This window comes from Sturnira hondurensis, unplaced genomic scaffold (genome assembly GCF_014824575.4).
Source record: "Sturnira hondurensis isolate 20B ecotype Veracruz unplaced genomic scaffold, ASM1482457v3 Scaffold0002840, whole genome shotgun sequence".
Lineage (NCBI taxonomy): Eukaryota > Metazoa > Chordata > Mammalia > Chiroptera > Phyllostomidae > Sturnira > Sturnira hondurensis.
The window spans coordinates 17941983-17954910 of NW_028075471.1; the positions used below are offsets into that span (position 1 = coordinate 17941983).

General features: G+C 40.6%; 1 protein-coding gene across 20 annotated transcripts in view; it reads right to left on the reverse strand.

Moving 5' to 3' along the window:
• Positions 1–12928, reverse strand: part of FOXP1 (forkhead box P1) — a 623669-nt gene that overhangs the window by 69328 nt on the left and 541413 nt on the right. The gene's annotated exons all lie outside the window — the stretch shown is intronic.

The window sequence follows — 12928 nt, forward strand, 5'->3', positions numbered from 1 at the left end:
CCATATGTTACAGGAACCAACAATACCCAGAAAACCAAAGAGCATAAATCTAAGTTCCAGTACTAATTCTTCTTATTGAAGGCATCCCCCCAGTACTCTACGGGTGTCAGCACAATAATACTCTACACTCAGAAGAGTCACGTAACCATAGGGTGAGAGTCAGATGAGAAAGCAGATTAAAGAACAAATAAGCTGACAATACAAATTGGCTTAAAAACACCACAGACATGCATTTGTTTCCTTCCTGTGACTCCACTGGATTAAATTCTTCTCTTTTTTTTTTGTTGTTCAGCTGGTTTAAATAAACACCTAATTTGTGAAAAACATGGCTTTGGGTTTCTGGAACAGGGTCTCTACACTGGGATTCATAAAAAGATTCACGGGTGGCTGGTCAGGAGAATATTAACATTTATTTAGTAAGGCAATATTAGAACTTTATATGAATATACATGTGTGCATGTGTACATAGTTCTTCCCCGCCCCAGGCCTCTAATTTCTATAATACAGGTAAAATATTAGACATATATAATTAATTAAAAGTACACTTAGATGGTATGAATTTTCAAAAATTTTAATAACCGTGGGGTGAATGAATAATCAAATACCTTTGGAGGCCATGGGCATAGACTGTGACCAAATTTTCCTCCTCTCTGAAAAGAGCTTTGCCCAATTCTCCAGTTGTGGGGAGAGAAGGAAAGCGAACTGCCGGCTGGTACATAAAATGTAATAACTGATCTTGTCCTCAGAGTATCAGTAGGAGCTCAACTGTTACAAGGGACAGAACAAAAACAGGCAGATGACTGAAGTATAAAAAGCGTTTCCAACCATTCAAGAGGTTAGAAAGACAAAACCAGAGTTGCTATAAATGATTTAAAGGCCAATGTTAAGAATTTTTAAAGAAATTTTATTCCATAAAACATGTTTTTAATGAATCATAGTCTTGTCACCTTTTCTCTTTGAAGTAATGGATTTTGGCACTGGGAATACTAACAGTAAGTAACAGTCATCCAGGTCGCTTCTGTCACTCCGAATGATGGAAAAGGAAGAACACCACAGTGGTCGTATAGCAGTTGGGAGGACCTAGGACAATCTCCAAGTATGGAATGAAACTTGTCAGAGATGCAAATTCTAAGGCCCCACCCCGACTTACTGAGTTAGAAACCATGGAGCTGGGGTTCAGCAATTTGTAGCTGAGCCACGCTTCCAAACAATTCTGATGCAAGCTAAAGGTTGAGAAATAACTCTTAGCAGAAACCCAAACTCTGTCTCTTGTTTGGAGCATCAGTATCGACAAAGGCTATCCAGGCCCTCCTACAGCATCAGTGGCCAAAGGGTAGCATGTACTCTTAATAGGTTCTTGATCATTAATATATCTCATTCATGCTCCTTCTTCTGAATATTTTGTCTAGTCTCTGCAGTGAAATGTAGCACCTACTGCCTATGGGCTGGCAGCCCGAGATGATCAGGACGCATCAGTCAACAAGAGACATGCAACCTTTCCTTCATGGAGCTCATTGTGTTAAAAAATCTCACCTGATGTAGCTGTGGGGGTGGAAAAACATACACTACAATATTCCTCTAGTGCTCATTTAAAACAAATTATAGACTGTCATGTTTTGTATATACTACTGTTGCTGAATTTATTACCTTGTGTTGCAAGAGTCAGTTCCTATGTTTGTGTCTCTGATTAGACTGTGAGCCCCTAAAGGGGAAGAACTATGTTGTAATCATCTTTTAATTCCCAGAACCTATACAGTTAGTATACAATAAAGGCTCAAAAAATGTGGTCTGAAAGAATAAATGACGTTAACAATAATTGTTAATATTTATTGAGCAACTACTATGTGCCAGAGACTAATGTGAATAAGTAATGTGTACTAACTCATTTAATCCTCATGGTTAATCTATGAGGCGTGGCCTGGTATCATATCCACTTCACAGATTAAACCCCCCCCCAAACTGAGGCATACCAAGATTAAGTAACTTAAGTGAGCAGCCTGTATTGGAATGCAGGCAGTCCAGCTTCAGAGTCCACAGCCATAATTACTAAAAACACAGCTGCCCCCACACTAGAGGTATGGGCCTTGCCTGAGCAAAACAAGGTGTCCTCTTTCCCCTGCCTCAGGGCATTTGCTACTGTGGCATCTCCTGCCTGGAAGGCTCTTCCCCTCACTTCTTCACATCTGCTCAAGAGTCACTTCCTCAGAAAGTCTTTGCCACACCACACAATTCACCCAGATAGTAACATGAGCCTCACTCTTCCCCCTTCCCTGCTTTCTTTTTTTTTCAGAACTTGATTGTGTCTGTCTTCCTAGGAATGTAATTACCTGTGTGTTCTCTCTCTCCCCTGCAATGTCAGTTCCATGAGGAAAGACTGTTAAGCTCCTGGCTGTATCCCCAAAGCCCAGGACATGTGGAGCATGGGTAGAGCTTGGTAAGTTTTGTGGAACGAGTGGATACACATTAGTACTGTGCAGTGGCTTTTGTCCTGCTTAGAAATACATTTCTGTTGAACTCCGGACAACTCCTCATGTACCTTTTAGTTTCTTTTTAGTTCTATGTGTATAAGCCTATAATTTATTCAAAGACCACTGGATTATTCCAGCTCTTGGTTTCATTTTTTTTCTAATTAAACTGCCATTTACTTGTCACACTGATGTTTAACACTAGACATCTTGTTTTTGTCACAAATATGACTCACGGAAAAATTTAAGTTGAATGTAAAGGCTCCTATGTACCAAAATGTTCCCATCAGTATTTTGGATTTAAAAAGAGGGCGGGAGCCACCGATGCCTGCCCAGGTCTAAAGTCTATTATAGTAATTTCAGTGCAGTTTTAGCCTTTTGGACGTATAACCTGAAATCCCACTGCATGACTAAAATGGCTCCTCTTAAAACCAAAGACCACATTATTTTACACAAACACTTCAGGTTTTTCATTATCTTCTGCCATAATGTACCTTCACTTTCAATATTCACTGCCAAAATGCAAAATACACACACAGAAGAGATTCTTCAAAGGTATACATTCCTCAAACTATTTTTGAAAAAGGAAAAGAAAGAAAGAAAAACAGAGAGAATCAACTTTGCCCTTGGACTGATTTCCTTGAAGACTATAAAAGGAATGAAATTTGAAGGTCATAAACGAATGTCTATTTGTTTAGGGAAGTCTTACAGGTAGTATAAATATCATCAGCTACAGTTGCTATGGGGTCTGTGTGTTTACCTAACAATACAAGTAGTTACACAAAAGCAGAACAACATTTGAGAATATAAATGGAAAAGGCTTTACTTTCTGGTAAATCTTTCAAAGTGCCTTTAAAAATGTTCTTTTTTCTTCACCTTACTTATGGGGAAAATCCCTGCTTTCTCGATTCTCCCTGTTTCAGTTCTAACAACACTAGGGAATGTTTCATTCTGATTTCTAAGACTGCTAATAATTTTCTCTTTGCTTTCCCTTTTCTCGTTTTAAGACTTCAGATGAAAAACTAATTAACTAAATAAACTAACTCAACAATCCAAACTGTACATTGAAAATAGTTTTCACAACTGAAAATGCAAAAACAGAGAATAAAAGCTACAGAATTTACAGAAGAATTCTAGTGCACGTACACCATCCTTAAAGTGAGTTAACCCATGAATAGACCAACCAGAAAACGTCTGTGTGTGAGTGTTTCATGCACCTGAATTACACTACCTGCTTCTAAAAATGAATCAGGGGAAAAGGAAGCCAGTAAGGCTCTTCTGGAATTTCTTAGTTGAGTGTAACCATGAAATAATCCCTGCGGAGCGTGCTCTGAGTGGAAGCCCCCTCTCCACACTACATTGAGCACGGTACCCAGCAGGCTCAGCCTGGAGCCTTTCTGTGAATGGGACAGACTGCCATCTGGATGAAGACACTGACAAGCTGGACGAATCCTGGTGCCATGTGCCCAGGGGACTGTCCCATATTAACACCACCTGGGCTGTGCAATCATGCTCTGTATGTCGGAGGCACTTGAGGAGCCCATCAGGGTGTTATTTTTGAGCGCACACAAAAAGGAAAATTACAGTTAAGAGAATTCTCTGGCTAGCATATCTGTTGCTCAATTCCCAAAATAGTTTCCCAAAGGAACAGTTATCTTCTTTATTCACACGGGCAGAATGACAAGCTGGAACACATATTAACAATTTCCCTTTGTGAGCTTCCACTATTGTTTTAATGAGTAGAATATACTTTATAATATACTTATGCTTTGACTAGTTACAAAGGGGTGGAATACAGAAGTCTAGGGTGGCTGTGCATATGCAGTACATGCATCTGCATCACCCAAGGGAGCCAGTTAGCATGTGGGGGCTCCTCGGGAAGAGCCACAGAACTGGGCTGTGGGGTAACACTGGTGCAAAGGCATCTTTGCTGTCTTGAAAAAGAACACAACTTCCATTTAAGCCTCACGCAGAGGTGCCCCCTCATCAGGCCCATTAATGGCTTAAGAACACAGACCTCCTACTTGTCACCGAAACAAGAATCAGAGTAACGGTAGGACTTTCCCAAGTCACACAACTTCTCTTTCTACTTTTGGATGGATCCAATACCTGGCAAAGAAAATCTTCTATTCATTTAATCCAACTGGCAAAGTGTACATTTCAACAACACTCTTAACCCAGTACAAGGAACAATGCTCCCAGAGTTCCCAAAAGACTGGTCCTCACTGTTCCTCGGCTGTATACTTTCCTTCACACTGTTGTTCTCAGGATAAACACTGAGAAAGCTAATGCAAATTTAGGAGGAGGGGGCACAGGCCCTTCCACACAAGTGCAAAGTCCTGTAAAATGGTTGGGTACCAACAAAGGGATCTGGTGGAAAAAACCCCTATTAACAGGAGCAACTCAACAGAGAAGAATGTCTTCCCTACATGATGAGAGGCACAGAGGGTTCACATATAATTGTGGGGAAAGCTGGCAGCTGGACATGAAATAGCCCACAATTAGGATTCCTGTTATACAGAATCCCAAGAAAAATATCAAAATCAAATGCATTTAAGAGAAACATAAAATGAATATGACTCTCCAGGGCAATGATGTCATTTATTGGAAAGTATGAAAGTATGTATCATTTAAACACAATGGAGAGAAAAAATCTGTAATGTCTAATGGTGGTACATTATGGTAAAAGGTACACAGCAGTTCTCAGAGAATAATGGTGGAGTTTTTCTTTTAATCACCTTGCAGAGTAAATAATCAAGAAAACCCACAAACTGACCCCTTAGGGAAAGCCAGTATTTTAGAGATGTTCTCCCTTTGCCCTCCCTGAATGTGTGAACGGCAGGTGACAAAGTGCCACGCCACGATGCAGAGAGAGCCTTGATTCTGTCTTCTAGGATGCAGTAGATTGGTTGTGAGCAACAAGACAAATGGCCCGCAGCTCTTCATAGCCTTACACTTGTCAGACGCTCAGCAGCACACTGAGGGCACGAATTGTTGAATTGTTGATCGACTCCCAGAGGCTTCTTACCGACATTATACAGAACATTTTTGCCCTAAACAGACTATTTCCCAAGCAGAGAGACAACGAATAGGTGACGCTACAACGTGTTTGCTCTGGAGCAGAAAGAAGGATCTTTACCTAAAGGTACTTTAGGCCATACCCCCTCCTCTTTCTGGTCCCCGACAGATGACAGGACACACAAGAACTGCTCTTTCCACACTCCACTGCTGGTCACTTGACTTAGTTCTATGCAAAAAGATGAGGGTAGGAGAACTTTCAGCAGAGTAACTCTTGGGGCTTCTCCCAGACTATGGCTGAGCAGGTAGGTTTTTCCCCTCAGGCCAGGCCCTGATCTCTGAGCTTCATAGGCTAGAAAATTTAATCCAGTAGCCTTGGGTGGAGCATCTGTGGTAAGGACCAGCAGCCCACCTTGGAACCACCAGACTATGGCAGTCACTGCCAGGACCTGAGAGCAAGGGAGACCTCGGTTCCAGTCTTTACCTGATCTCCTGGTTGTGTGGCTTCTTCAAGTTATGAAATCATTCTTAGACCCACAATACCATTTGTACAAAAACACAGTGAGTGGCCCATAGGGTTACTGTGAGGATTTAATAGGAAAATGACTATCAAGGCTGATGTCCAGTTCTTTATATATGTGGCCAGCACAAAGTAGTAGTTCAATAAATGGCAGCTGCATTATCATCACCATCATATGCCAGCTCTTCACTCCTTCCAGTAATGCTACCTCTACTTTGCTGGCTCACACAAGAAGGAGAAGCAATTAGTTTCCAAATTTTTCACAACAAACTCTTACTTCCAAACAGTGCCCAAACCAAGGTGACCTGAATGAACATGCCACTGGCATTGCTTCTCGCGGTTAAATATGCATGCCATAGCCCCGGGCTTGTGTTACAGTGCAGATTTGACTCAGCAGCTCCGGTGTGGCCTGGCACTCTGCATTTCCAACACATCCCAAGTGATGACCAAGTAGCTGAAGTTGCTCAAGTTGCTTAGCAAGAACCTAGTGTATGTATGAAAGACACAAATTCCCACATCTCATCAAATCGGTGAAATCCAAATCTTTGTGGCAGAAGCCTAGGAATCTGTATGCTTTAACAAATACTTGTGAGAATATCATCAGGAAATCTGAGGTACATGGTCTTATTAGTTAAGGTTAGGAGTTGGAAACATTTTTTCAGTAAATACTTTAGTCTTTGAGGGTGACATTATTTTTGCTACAACTGCTCAAGCCAGGCACTATATCCTAAAAGTAGCTGCAGATAATGTATAAATAAGTGAGCACTGCTGCATTCCAATAAAACTTTATTTAAAAAATGAGCAGTGGGTCAGATTTGGCTGGTAGGCATAATTTGCTGATCTCTATTATAGATCAATTGCCTCAACACATATGGGCAGAAAGTAGCCTTGACAAATGTGAAGACAATTTGGGACAATTTGACTGTAGGTTCTCCAAGGTACTATAACGGGAAATGAAGATTCGTGGTAAGCGGTGTGTTTAAATACTTCAAATCAAAAGAAATACAGAAGAAAGCATTTGTTTTTCAAAAACAGCAACAAAACAAAACTTGCAATGAGGAAGAGCTACGCAGAACAATGAGATGTTAGAGCTTACTGTTTAATTATCTGGGCTCAGAAGGCCCTGAATATGAATATAAATAAAACTTAGAGGCTTGTGAATCTAAACCAAGCTTCTAGAATTTTAGAAAATAAACCAAAAGCACCAATATTTATTCATCAACACAGATTTTAGTTTAAAAAATAGAAACAAAAAAAAACACAAAAGAAAGCACCAGGCCTGTTCCAGAGTCCCTAGCCTTTTGAAAATAGTAAGGGTGGGTAAACACAAATGTTATTGTTACATAGTCAAATACATGGCAACATGTCCAGAGGCCACAAATAAAAAACAGAGACTGTGTATCAAGTGAAACTGTCTGACGGTACACTAGCCAAGCAAAAACCTTCAGGGCTACTTGAAAATAGCTGCCAATGGCAGAGTGTAGAAAATGCAAGTGACTGGAATGCACAGCGCGGAGTCAACAAATGAGAACGAAGATGAAAACACAGGAAGGAGGCTGCGAGTGGATGAAGGCAGCTTAGATCTCAGGGAGAAAGGGGCCCAAGTTGGTCACCTGACTCTGAGAACAATATGACAGCCGTAATAAAAGAAGAGGCTGCATACAGGCTTCTACAGTTGTGACCTTTCCAGAGTTTAAGGAAACCTCTTTACCCAGTGCTTAAGGAAGCCTGGGAGCAAATACCTAAAGAGTATGAAACTGAGAAATACTAAAGTTATAAAACATCCACTGATGGTGGATGAGCTGAAAGCAAAAATCTGGGAAGGATCACAAAAAAGGAATATTTCTAATACGCACTGCAGAGGACAGATGAAATAAAATAAAGACCATATGATGTACTCCATGAGGAAGTGTAAGATTTATAAGGCAGGAAGGAAAGTGAGGATGCTTTTAAAAGAGAGAGAGGCTTATTTTGCATTTGCCTGCGAACAAATCTTGCATGGGGTTCATTTTTGTTTTTTATGTGCCATTTCAAACCATATAATTTATATTTTGCTAATCCTACCCACCCTCCCCCATTATAAAAGGCCTAGAAATATCTGGATCCAAGTTAAAAGAGGAAACTACTTTCCCTTTTAAATATTCTGATTTGCACATAGTAGGTTAAATGAATACATGTGCTGTTGAATTGATTTTAAATTAAATTTAAAAATTCTTTTAGGAACACTGACTTTAATTTATCATAATTAAGTAGTTATGTGATGCTTAACGACAGGGATACATTCTGAGAAATGCACTGTTGGGTGATTTCGTTGTTGAGCGAATACGACAGAGTGCACTTACACAAACCTAGATGGTACACCCTACAACACACCTCGGCCACATGGTATAGCCTATTGCTCCTAGGCTATAAGACTGTGCCCCATGCTACTGCACAAAACAACACCAGATGAAATCAAGCGTGTGAAAATGATGCAATCAACACAACATGGTATGAAATGTATGAGGCTGCTGCCAGAGGTTCGTAGAAAATGGCACACTGTTTTACACAATAAAAACTATCCCATGGTAAATACCGAAACTGGTAAGTCAGTTATTACTAAGTAATACGTACTGTACATAATTGTATATGCTACACTTTTACACGACCGGCAGCACAATGGGTTTGTTTACATCAGCATCACCACAAACATGTGTAACGCACTGTGACATTATCACTGGGCGACAGAAATTCTTCAGCTCCATTATAATTTTATGGGACCACTGTCCTATATGCAGTCCATCCGTGACTGAAACGTCATTATAGATGCATGACTATTAGATGCATGACTATATTCACTTCTAAGCTGAATGGAAACTTCAAGTGCTGTTTTGTACATTACAAGATAGGCTTGAAATCTGGATCGTGATTATGCCACTAACCAGTTCTGTGACCCTAGGTCAGTTATTTAATCTCGGTGACTCAATTTCTTCATCTATAAAATGGATATAATAATCCCTACTGCTTCCCAGGGGTCATGTGGAGACAATGAGACATGACTCCAAAGGCGAGAGTTCAGCCAGTGCTTGGTACAGAGAAAGAACTGATTAAATGTGAGCTCCCTTCCCTTTCCCTAATGCACCATAACATAATGTGATATTCATAATTTTAATTCAGGCAATTACTTAAGTAGTAATTGCTATTTGTATTTACATAGCTGCTTTGATCCAAGAGCTCCAAGGACTTTACTAAATTTAGCATTTTAATAAATGTTTCATTTGCATTCTGTTGATTTTGTTTACCCACACCGAAACTTGGAATTTCCTAAAGCCAGACAGTCAGTAAGTTAAGAAAACAAGATAGTATCTTTTGTTTACAGGTAGCCTAACTCTGAACTTTGTCATTTACCTATGAAACCACAACTACCTGACGGTAGAAGTCAGGAATATCCCTTTTCCTCTGTCGGCTCCATTCCGCTTCTGCAGCTGAAACCATCTCCTCCCTACCCCTCTACCCCGGATTCTCTGTCAGGCGTTGTTGACAGAGGTACGTTTACTGCACCAGTGAGTTTATATATAATCAGCACAATAAATGTGATTAAACTGTCGCAAGAAAATCAAAGCATGAAGCACGGGCGCCAGTCCTGAATTCTGATGATGCTGAATGTCCGTGACTGCAAAGGGACAGGATATTAAGAAGCCTTGATCTGGGTGTAGGTGTCACTTCCCGAATCACACGGGCCATTCCTCCTGTCACAGTGCTGAACACTGAGAGAGACGTGTGGACCCCGCGCAACAGGGAAGCAGGTTTCTTTCTATTGGTTATCTTCACCAAAGTGTGTTTTTTCCCTTCTCTATACTCAAGGGTTTACCCTGAATGATTTAATTATAATTTTCCTTGTGTAAGACAAATTAAAGAGGAGAGTGGGAGTGTCATGAAAAGTGCGTTATTTATCTCCATAACAGATTGCAGCTCACCACCCCCAGAGCTGCCGGTGCTGGCGCAGCAGCAGCAGCGAGCCGGAGCCCGCGGAATGCACGGCTAGGGCTGGGAAAACTCAGCTAGTCCAGAGACTAAAACATCTGACTACGCCCAAAACAAAATCCCTCACAATACTGCCTTTTCCTAAAAAACTTTCACATAGAGCATTCCCAAATCCTTTCAAAAAAGAATTCTTAACCTAAGATTAAGAGTTTGAGGGGCTAGATGATTTTTATTCAGAGTGGCGAGGGCTCTCTGGCTTGTTCCAATACTGCTTAGGAAAATGGGGGGGGGGGGGGCAAAATATTACCTGGCCAGCTGGGGAGACCCTCGAAAGACAATGTTCACAAATACACACGAGTGTGGGGCAAACTTTTTCCAAGGGACTCTGGAGAGATGAGAGCTCAGGATGTGACTGAGAATCTGTTTTTATAGTGATACCTTTCTGACCATTATCCACTATTTAACAGGGCACAGGATTTTTTATTTAACCACAAGATAAAACCACGTAACATTCATTTTAAGTACCTATATACACATGGTAGTTGAATTTTTAATAATCCATTCTGTAAGTTTATAACTTTTGAATTATCTTCAACCTAAGGCATTCATTTGTCTTATTTGTTACAATCAATTAAAATGTGCTAACTAGAATTTTCTTTTAATCCAGCCATATATAGGAATCTACTAGATGATATCATCTGAGAGACCTAAGACCCAAAACAGTGGCAGGTACTTTCATAGCTGCTTCTTTGCACGATCAGTTGAAAAATTCAGCCTGTTTTTACACCCAGATTAAGGCTCAGTAAGCCCTGGATTCTTTTCCGAACCATATTCTAATTCTGACATGTAGTATGCTGAAGATTATGCTCAACTATTGTGCAGACAAATAGGGACCATTAAAAAAAGTCAAACAAACCTATTCTCCTGGAATTAGACAGTCTATTAGCTCCATTCACTTTCAAATGTGCTTTAAGACATGGAACAGGCTATTCTTCTCCCACTTGCCTCATTGCTAATCTATCACCTGACTGCAGATATATAACCTTTTTAGAATGAGACTGAGCACGCTGCATCCAAACAAGAAGAGTTTGTGTCACAGGAAACCTGGGCAGGCTCCACAGCAGCTGACCAGATTGCAACAAATCCCCGGAAGTGCCCGCATTTGGCAGTGTCTGGGCCTCCTGCTCTGCCTGTGGCTCACAAAGTAACTCCGCACTTTGCAGTGAGTGCAGGGCATCAGCCTCGGGACAATAAAACAAGTGCAGCAAAGGGCAACACCCCAGAGCCTTCTCTTCAAAGCTCTGGAAGTGTTAGTATTATTTTCAAATAACAAAAACATTACAAAGGTTATAAAGCAAGAGCTAACACCGGCTTCCAGACACACCAATCTACCCTAACTAGAAACAACAGAAGCCACATTTGGTCCACTGGCTGGCTCCAAACTGGTTCTGACTGTCCTCCATTCCATTCCTCAAACTCTTTTAAACCAGCAAGTTTGAACTATCTTTTAGTTCTTCTCTTTCTTTCACAGAAACCCCAAACTGATCTTGAAAGGTTAGTTGCAAGTTTGGCTAAAACATATATAAATCTCACTGTGGGAACCTGTCATGGCTTTTGCACTTGGATGTGATTCAAACACATACACATATTCAGGTGATGCTTTCCCCGATTACTAAGTTCTACACGGATACAATACTATTGGCATAAAGATGCAAATCCAGTTAAACCAGTGGGCTTCCTGATACGTGACATTAAAAAAACATATGAAATTATATTTGTAATTGCTTAAGTAAAAAACATAATTTAAAAACTTTCCGAGTCACCTTTATTAAAACACAAAATAAAAAATTTGTTTTTTTCCCATGGAAATGGAACTGGACTATCACATATTACATCTAAAGTGTCTTCTATCGGTAGAAGCTCTGCATCATGAAACAATAGGAAATGGTTTATAAACAGTAAATTTAAAGACTTTTTTTAAGTTTAAGAGCATTATTTGTATATTCTGCTTTTGAAAACATTCAAGAGTGGCATTCGTGTTTCTGGGAGCTAAGATACAATCACAGAATGACAGCTCCATTTTCTCAGAACTGTATGCTCACACGATGGCTCTCTACAACCTTAGCTTTAACATCTAAATGAAAGCTCAGGGCTATGTTTTTAAAAGATGTTATGTATTTATCTTTAGAGGGGAAGGGAAGGAGAGAAGGAGAGAAATATTAATGTATGGTTGCCTCTCATGCGTCCCCCACTAGGAACTGGCCCACAACCCAGGCATGTGCCCTGACCGGGAATCGAACCATGATCCTTTGGTTCGAAGGCCTGTGCTCAATCCATTGAGCTACACCAGCCAGGGTGGGGCTATTTAAAGTATCAAATCTTAACTTCCAAACAGAAATACAGCAACTGAGACAATGCTTCAATATATCCCACGATCAAGAGAACGGGCGCTCCCTATGTTTGGGTGTATATACACACATGGGCCTCTTCCATCCCTCCATCCTTCAAACCTTAACCAAAGGTTTGCTTTTTAAAAGGCAATGTGCTCTGGGGACACAACGATGGAAAAAGATGGGCTCCCTGCCTGTAAGGAAGGCAGTGGAGAGTATGGGAAGTTATATTCTGTCTCAAACCCACAGCATTCTGTGAATGACACTGCCATTCCCTTAGAAGGCATTTAGAGCCAACGAAGTCCTCATAGGAGGGAGTGCTTGGCAGATAGAGGAAGCCTGGAAACCTCAAAACCAAAATACTCTCCCTAGGTCCCTAAGTTTAGGTTAAATCTACAAAAGTGCTAATTTCATGTTGAAAGGTGAAAATAATTAGATGCTTCACACCCAAACAATACCGAACACATCCGTAAGTAATTATATGCATGTTCACGTCACATGGAGCCAATTAGGGACTGTGGAGATCCGATGAGGCACAACCACCCCCACTCCACATTAAAGACTCTTGTGGG